The following is a 9,210-nucleotide window of genomic DNA, read 5'->3' as shown; positions in this document are numbered from 1 at the left end:
ACAGGGGAACGGTGCCTGCGAAAGGTTCAATCAGACCCTTCTGAGACTATTAAGTTCCCTGACAGAGACTGACCAGACACAGTGGCCCAACCAACTGCCAGCCCTCATCCAGGCCTATAATAACACCACTCACAGCACAACAGGGATGACCCCACATTTTGTGGTTTTTGGGAGACACGCTAGGCTACCAGTGGACTGGATAACCGACCTGGGCCCCACGGTGAAACACCACACTCTACAAGGCTGGGACAGTGAGGAACCAGCAGGAACCCTTGAACCTCCAGAAGTGGAACAGCCAAACCCGTTGCCCCCTCCTACTTGGTGGCTTCCTGCTTTACATTTGAATCCAGCCCAACCATCGGCCACAGAGACAATCGATCCAGCTCAGGCCAATCCACCTGACCTGTGGTCAACAGCCCCTTGCAGCGAATCAGAACACTTAGCTGTACGCCGCTCACAACGAGCTAATTTTGGATTGCCTCCAACAAGGTATCAAACTGAGTAATTGGTCGGGACGACCATTATTAAAGAAGGGGGGAAATGTCACAGGTGGGAATAAGTAGTTTTTTTAAGCTTGATCCATTATTTGTTTATAAGTTTGATGTGCCCTTACTTTATATTTACAGTACATATATTTATTGCTTATGATGTGTTGGTGCCTGGTTTGTGTTTGCTTTTTTTGCTTTTTCTAATTCATAGCTGGATCAAGTCAATCAGACTATCAGGTACACCTGTGACAGACTACTCTTGGGATTGGGAGGAGCTCACAGCAGAGAGCTGCACTGATTAACACAGGTGTGAGTAGCAGAGGAGAGGACACACAGACAAAGGAAAATGGTGTGAGAGGAGGCAGAGGGAGAACAAGCTGCAGTGGAGAAAGACAAGTGAGGCGACGGGAGAGCGGTGTAAGGAATGGAAGACAAGAGGCTGGATTCAACGCAAACAACTTGATAAGTAAAACAGGAACAGAGGACGGATTCAGAACACCACAACAAGATTGGAACAGAGGAGTTGACGGCCAAGACCCCCATCTTCACCCTACCCCAGGCCTTGAACTTAAGTAGCCCCCCTCCTCCCTTTTTAAAAGACTGAACTATTTTATTCACCTTTTAACAGCTGTGTTACTACTTTTTTTAAAAGAGAATCAGAAAGTAAAAGAACACTACACTACTATTCGCTTGTCTTGTGTCTTTCTCAATGGTGTTACTTGCTGGTAGAAAAGAATCATACACTACTGTGTGACATATCCTCCAACCTGTGTACTGTATGCCTGTTTCTTTTTTCTAAATCTAATCCCAACATCACATCATCTCTCCAATCCAATGAACATAGGCAGGAGGGTTCTTCCCCTTCCAGTTCAGCAGTATCGGTAAATGACGAGTTTTGAAAATGATCTGGGTTGAACAATGTTATTTTTGGCAATGTAGAGGGGGAAATATTCATTTTTGTATGCTACTGTCACAGCATGAAAAGTGGGTTTTTCGTCCCCATAAACGCCCGCAGATTTCCCTAATTACCGGCAATTAACGACAATTTATGGACTGCAAACGTCGCGTTTGTCCGTGCCACATACTGACGGAAACGAACCACTGGTGGAGGGGCTAATTATCATATGAATAGCGGCGAAACAGCGCCTGGTCAGAAGGTGTTAATGGCTCTAATCAGCATATGAACAGCAGCGGCCAGGCGGGGCTTGAATGGCCTCACTCAGTATTGGTTGAAACCACTACTCTTAAACCAGAAAAATGACTCGTGATTGGTTGATATATATACTTTTAAACTAGGAAAATGACTTGTGATTGGTTGATATGTATACTTTTAAACTAGAAAAATGACTCGTGATTGGTTGATATATACTTTTAAACTAGGAAAATGACTTGTGATTGGTTGATATGTATACTTTTAAACTAGAAAAATGACTCGTGATTGGTTGATATATACTTTTTAAACTAGAAAAATGACTCGTGATTGGTTGATATATACTTTTAAACTAGGAAAATGACTTGTGATTGGTTGATATGTATACTTTTAAACTAGAAAAATGACTCGTGATTGGTTGATATAGGCTACTTTTAAAGCAGATATCAGTGGAATGTTTTTGTTAATATAAGTCCTAAATAGTCCTATTTTCCGTCAGCAATCACTTACATGAAGTATTTCAGCCTAAACACGAGTCTCTCCGTCACTCTGCTCTGCTGTAACCCGAGGAGAAAATTTTCCTTGTGGGATACAAGTGTTATCCAATGAGGAGAGAGAACGGCATGAAGGGCTGTGTGTGCAGCCAAGGGATGCGCGTGAATGTGGTGACGTAGCACGAGGACCAATTGATGCCTGACAAGGGCGGGGGCTGCTAACTCATGGTGCGTTCAAAGAAACTCGTACTTTGTGTTTTTCCTTCCTGTGAAGTCATACCAGTTCGATCTGGTACGAGTTCACGGGTCGGAAGTTACGAGTGGCCGTTATAGGGAACTTTCACAGACAACAGGATGGTAAAAACACGAGCTACGGGTTACCTGGAACGCTACCAAGTCGTAGTTGTGACTTGAAGCTGTAACTTACGGTTTCAAAAGCCTGCCTTGAACGCAGCATTAGCCGAAACGGCCGTGAAGCTGATATCTGCTAGGAAAATGACTCGTAATTGGTTGAAATATACACCTATTGTTATCCTATGGACATGAATTTATTGAGCAAAGAAAAATTGCCAGCAACATGTTTATTCACAGAAAGAGCTTTATTGGCATAAATAATAATAAAAAATGTATGTAGCCTATACATAGCACAAAACACAACACACAGCAGTCTCCTCCATGATCCTAGGCACAGCTCTGTTTGCTGCGTCTGGGCTGTAGGTAACAGATGACATTCTTTTTTAATTTTGTCCATGTTGTAAACGTCTGTGGTGTGTTGCCCTGTATTTAGGATTTGCCTCTGAATGTGAGGCTGCAGAGCTCCAGAGAACTTTTCACAGCTTCCGCCTGCGCTGCAAGTATAAGACAGTAACACTTAGGCACAGCATTAACATGCATCTCCTTACATTGAACACTAAGCAGAAAGTAGTACGTTACTTACACACAATAGTGTCTTTATCGGCATCAGGCACAGTGGTCACGAGGTCAGTCTGTGAAAACAAAATGTACGGTTAAGATGAGTATCTATTTTACGTTTTTCCTTATGCAGCAGAATGAACACAGCCTATTCTTTAAATCTTACCCTTGCTCTGGTTTGTAGCTCCTCCAAGTTGCCTCAGAGTTGTGAAGACGGCGTACTGCATCCTGTAAATACACAGAAACACACTTTGATAAAGCAACACACTGGTTCAGGCTACTTTTAGCTTGGGCTACGGAAAGAAAGCTTTACTTTGAGGCTACTAGCTTAGCAAGCAGGCACCGAACATATTCATCTTACCGCAATTTTGGGATTGCATCCGTCTTTTCCACTTAGAGTTGGGCTCCTCTGGCCTGTTTTTCATCTCCAAGGCAAGAAGGCAGTCAGTCCGAGTCTGTGTCGGCGGTAGTTATCTGACGAGACAGCCCACTAACAGCGTTCAAAAGCACTCTCCTCTCGTCGGTGTGCGGACTTGCTGTGGAAAGGTGTTCGCGTCCATGCAGAGGAGTTGAGGGGGAGGCGAAGTTAAGACGCCGTCCAGCCATTGTAGTCAACGAATCAGCAAAGTTAGATAAAGTTGTGAAGAAGTCTGTTTACTCCTTGTAGCCTCGCCTTGTAGCCTCTTCAGACAAGCGAAGAACTCCTTGCAAGTACTTCCGTGTTAGTCCCGCCCATGACCTCACGTGATTGGATGAGGACCCGGAGTCTCGTCGGGTCCTCCACAGAGTTCATTGTTATATGGAAGAACTTGCGAGATGTGGTTTGCCCATCTCCCAACACTCATTCCAAACGTAGCCTAATATGTTTAAAGTTGTATTCATTTAGACAAACCTGGGAAAAGTCCTGGGAAATAGTGTCCCATTTAAATTGTCTAGTTAAAATGTGGTTGCTTTTCACTGTTGTGGTTGTTGTATTAATCTTTTTTACATAACATTGTAGTAGATAACACATTTTTACATATTTTTTAAAAACCTATTTAGATGATGATTAAAGTCAATTTGTTTGTTTTTTCTCTGAATATATTTCTTTTAAAATAGTTGTTTTTTTTTGTTTGTTTTTTGTTTTTTTTTACATATGGCCCTAATACACCAGCGTACTTCTCAGTATTGACAAAATGTGTTAAAATTCAAATGCATAAAAACTTTTTGTGGATGTTTTAAATTGACAGTGGGTTTTATAAGGATTAAAATGAAGTTAATACCTTTTAGAAAGATCTTACCTGGAATAACACTCCCCCTGCTACCATGCTACACTGATTTGCATTTGTATAGCTCACAGCACGATCATTTACATGTTAAAGCCTTCCCTTGAATTAGGGAGAGGGGGGTAATGGGGGGGAAACTGCCCAGCAAAGCCCACGGCAATTTCTGACCATTCACGACAATTCCCGACAGTTGTGGGTGTTTCCTGCAAATTGTCGTATGCAGTCGCAAACCTGAACTTCCACGACAATCTACAGTGCTGCTAACTGTCGAAAATCCCACTTTTCATGCAGTGTGTATGTGTAAATGTAACTTAAACCATGTCCTCCCTCGAGCTCGGGCAACATATCACAGCTTCATACACACCTTCTCTGTGTCCGCAATCACTCCATTGCTCCATTGTTAATAAACACTCAGTAGCCGGCTGTAAAAAACTGAGATCCAGGCACTTGTGACAGGTGTAGAAACAAAGAATGTAATTTTAAAACGTATACCTAATTGTTTGCATGTCATGAACATTGTGTTTTTGTTTTGATGTTGGAAGTTTGAGAGCAAAAACTGAACGTTAGAGGATAAATATAAAACATTATATTATATTGTCTTTTTTTCTCCCCTTAGGCCGACATTACATACATTTTACATTTTGTTAACAAACAAGTTTAAATTCGTACTTCTCCTTCGCCCAGATTATCCATCCACCAGACAGGTGTGGCCAATCAGAATGCTCGTTACACCGCTTGATTGCTGAACAGGTGTGCCCCGAGCTGCTCACAATAAAAGGCCACTTTAAAAATGGGCCGTTTAGAAGAAAGGAGCTGAACTCAGGATGGCACTGGGACTATAAAGGTGTATTTGTGGCTACTAGGCATGAACAGAATCTACTGGAGTCAAGAGTTCAGTCAGGGAAGCCAGATTGGAGCTGAGTGTTAGAGGCACTTTGACTAATACAAAAAAAAATAAACACTCAAGCATTTTGTGTTTACTATTCACAAGAACCATCTGTTGATTAAAACCGTGTCTTCCAAAAATAAATAAATAAATAAATAAAATTAAAAATAAAAAATCTCAGGGGACTTACAATCAAGAATGGCTGATTTGCAAAAAGGGTTACAGGGTTGAAATCTTCATCAGTTAAACTGTCTATAAATGGATTGGAGTTGTGCGGCTTCTCTCTCCAGAGTCTCCAAGCAAACAATGCAGACTAGAGTGATCAGTGACATTAACAAAGGAGCTCAGGGTAACAGCTAAAGGCTGAAAGGCTGAATCATTAGACCTGGTTAACACCTCTGTCATTAGTCCACCCACTGCAACTCATGGGACATGGTGCATGACGTCCTGCCGAGAACATCACAGAGGAAGGTGTTGGTTTCTAAACGACAAACAAACAAATAAAAACCTTGCTGTGGTCCTCTGTTATAAAAAAAAAAAAACACCTTTACACTTCACGGTGCTACTGGGAAATGTTCAACGGACTGATGAGACTACTTGTGTGGGAAAAACATGCAGCACTATAAGAGGCGTCACATGACATACAAACATTTCACATCATCTCAAAGGTGGAGCAGGCTTCCCAACCTCTTATGGCTCATGACCCCATTTTGACAAAATACGTTTCTGGCAACCCCATCAATCAATATGCACCAGCTCAGATATTTCTATATGCTGCATTTTATTTGAACTCGATTAAAATTCCAGTAAGTGAAAGTATAAACAGTTGTTTAGGATTGTGTGTGGTGTTTTTAATCATAATTTTAAAAATAATATATATAAATATCAGTATTTTTTTTTTTTTTTATCAATTACTATACATTTCAGGTGACCCCATTTGAATTCCAGGCGACCCTACATGAGGTCCCAACCCCAAGGTTGAAAAACACTGCTAGGTTGATTTGCTGCCTCTGGACCTGGACTGCTCCACATCATTTAGGGGCTTCTCCAGTGTCTGTCCACTGGGACATTGACCACCAATTTAAACCAATTTTAACACCAATTTAAATGTAAACATCAATCTTCATCAATCAATGACTCCAGACAAAGAACATCCATCTTCAGGAGTTTTGTGATGCAATAGTATGTGTGGGCGGGGGCTGATATATAGCGTGGCGCGCACCTGTATGGATGTGACACGCTGACGTTCTTCTGGGGGGTGACGTGTTCCCTGTGTCCAGTCTACTCTGTAATCTTGTTTTGCTGTTTGTCACTGCAGAAAACTATGCTTCACAAATATAATATGTAATGGAAGCAGGTTGTCAGTGCTTTTGTGCTGATCTCAAGACATTCAGCTTTAATCGCTTTAATCAAGAACGCACAGACATTTGAAGTTTTCTGTGAAGTGGTGGAGAGCTGGTCGCCACATTTATTACACACAGTGAAGCTTGGAGCATATGAATCACCTGTTGCAATGACCCTTTAATTTAAACAGGACTATTGTTGTTCTTTTAAATGCAGCTTTCTTCTTGAGTCTTTCCTGGTGGCGTGTGTTTTTTACTCGTTTATGCTTGTGGACCTGCCTGTCAATTGCGCAGTGCTGGAAAGAGGCACCGACAGAAGTGGCAACATTTCCAAAATAAAACGAACTTAAGTGTAATTTAGACAAAACAAATGATGAGATTTTTTTTGTGGTGGTTGCGGTGGTTGGGAACCCCTGCTCTAGAGGATGAAGAAATACCAGATGCAGCTAAACAAGCAGGGAAAATATTTCATGGCATTGTTGAAGAACGGCTGAAAAGGCTAAACGCTGCTGGTCTCAGTGCGTGTGAACAGAAACCTGGCAACCTATGGAATTACTTTGAAGGTCAACTAAAGCTAAATGTGAACTTCAGAATCCACAGACTGCATCTAATGCAATACAGACAAAAACCAGATGACATATTGATGACTTTGTGACCAGAGCAAGAAGATTAGCACAAAAGTGTCAGTTTACTGACCAAGAGCTGAATGAACGTCTGATTGAGCTTATCACTGCCAGCACACTACACCATGCTCCGAGGAATGATCTGTATGGCAAACCCAAAGGCTATTCTTTAGCTGAAGTACTTGTAGAAGAATGTAGAAGAATGAATTATGAGGCCTTGTCAGCAGGCAATGAACAGCTGCACAACTCGGCATGTCACACAGTGAGAAAATCCATGCAGTGGACAGAGGGTGCACATGTCGAAACTGTGGCACCAAACCACATCATCAATGTAATGATGAATGCTCTGCTTGTCGTACTAAAGGCCACTAGGCCAAGTGCTGTGAGAAGACCAGGACGTCAGAGACAACAACACTTAAGTCGAAGCCAGAGAAGCAAATCTTGCCCACCACAACACAAAACGTTTGGAGTCACCTGCAAGAACAGCTGTGTGACATGAATCTGAAGAGAGAACCGACCTGGCCTTATCTCTGGCTTCAGGTCTGGACTCCCGTTTTGATAAAAAAGCCCTGGCGTCACTCGAAGCTTCAGGTTCATGGTTTCTTTTAAAATAACTTGTCCTGGCCCCTGAGGCTTCAGGTTCATTTCTGTGTAATTCTCTCTGACGGTTGCTTGTGAAACTGGGCAGGAGATGCAATGTGTTACTGTGGGAAACGTAACCTGGCCTACGTTCGGCTTCAGGTCGTTGTGGGGGACAAACAGGGGAGAGGGCGTGTGTGTGAGTGCTTCGTGACAAATTCGCGCGGCTTTCGCTGGCACTGAACTGTCTGACACAAGCCTTCTCTTTATGGTAATCACAGGTCGAGTTGACAGTCTGATACCATAATCCCCCCCCATCCTCTGAAATCAGGTCCTCCTCAGCTTTCTGCCCCTCCCTGCTGGAGCCTGTTGCTGCTGCTGCTGTGATGGGCGAAAAGGATTTTTCTTCCACCCTCTCATGGTGAATTCGCCTGCTGAAGGAGAGGCTTTGGCAGGAGGAGCTGGAGCTATCCCTGGTGTTGCGCTGCGGGGAGCGGGCTCTCCTGGGCATAAGGCTCCGAATGGCCACCTTCTCCTTCTCTTGCCGCTCGAATTTGTGGGTCACCGACTCGACGACCGGGCCGAAAAGACCTGAAGGCATGGACAAATAGCCTAGCTCCGGCTCGGTGTCAAGGGATGAGAACGGGTCGAACTGCTGGATGGGGGATCTTGTTATGTGGGGTGAGCCACAGGAAAACTTGACCTCCTTCGTCAGATCATCCAGCACGGGAAGAGGGCGGGAGGGCGGCGGGTTCACAGCCGCTTCCGAAAAGAAAGCTCTGGAAAGAACCGAAGGGGCGGGAGTCGCAGGGTCCGGCCAGTCGATCCCAAGCTTAGCCACCGCTCTCCCCATGAGACGCAGCAGCTCCTGCTGCAATGCACCCCTAGCCGGCGAGGAAGCGGGCTTCTCGAGCAGCTCCTCCGGTGCTTCTCCCTCATCTTCCACTTCATCCTCGTCCGCCTCCGATGACCACTGGGACGCGTGAAAATCCTGCAGCTCCGCATGCTGTGCGTATGGGGTCTCCTGGTCGTCCTGGCAGTGCTGCAGAGGACGACCCGGTGAGCTGTGGTGCGGAGTTGCCTTGGCGGGAGGAGGCATGAGGGCGCCGTCTTGGTCCATGTCTGCGCGACCGCCTGTAGGCTGGGCAGAAGTACAGGGCGGGAGCACGGTCGGGGAGCATACGTCAGTCCGACTGCCCAAAAGTCCGACGGCTCATTTCTCCGACTACCCATTCTACAATGTTAAGGTTAGGTTTAGGGTAAGGTTAAGGGTTAGGGCTACTTAAGTCGGAGAAGTGGGAGGTCGGACTAATGGACGCAAAAATAAAGAAATGTATGGTCGGAGAAAGGGGTAGTCGGACAGACGTCATGCGCCCAGCACGGTCGAGCCGAACAGTTCAGCCCGACGTTGCAGTGCGGTTACACGGAGCCCCGAGCAGTTGACGCAGAAGTCCGGGTCGGAAAGGGCCG

General features: G+C 44.5%; 1 long non-coding RNA gene across 1 annotated transcript; it reads right to left on the bottom strand.

Annotated features, from left to right (window-relative positions):
- Nucleotides 1–2,849: 2,849 nt before the first annotated feature.
- Nucleotides 2,850–3,625, bottom strand: LOC311005601. The gene is made up of 4 exons (XR_014596357.1): nt 3,406–3,625; nt 3,211–3,272; nt 3,070–3,118; nt 2,850–2,980 (listed from the first exon to the last, which is right to left on the bottom strand). It is a non-coding gene; the product is annotated as an uncharacterized lncRNA (long non-coding RNA).
- Nucleotides 3,626–9,210: the final 5,585 nt, after the last annotated feature.

Source organism: Trachurus trachurus (genome assembly GCF_905171665.1).
Source record: "Trachurus trachurus genome assembly, chromosome: 22".
In the NCBI taxonomy this organism is placed as follows: domain Eukaryota; kingdom Metazoa; phylum Chordata; class Actinopteri; order Carangiformes; family Carangidae; genus Trachurus; species Trachurus trachurus.
This window is presented reverse-complemented; position numbering and strand designations above follow the sequence as displayed.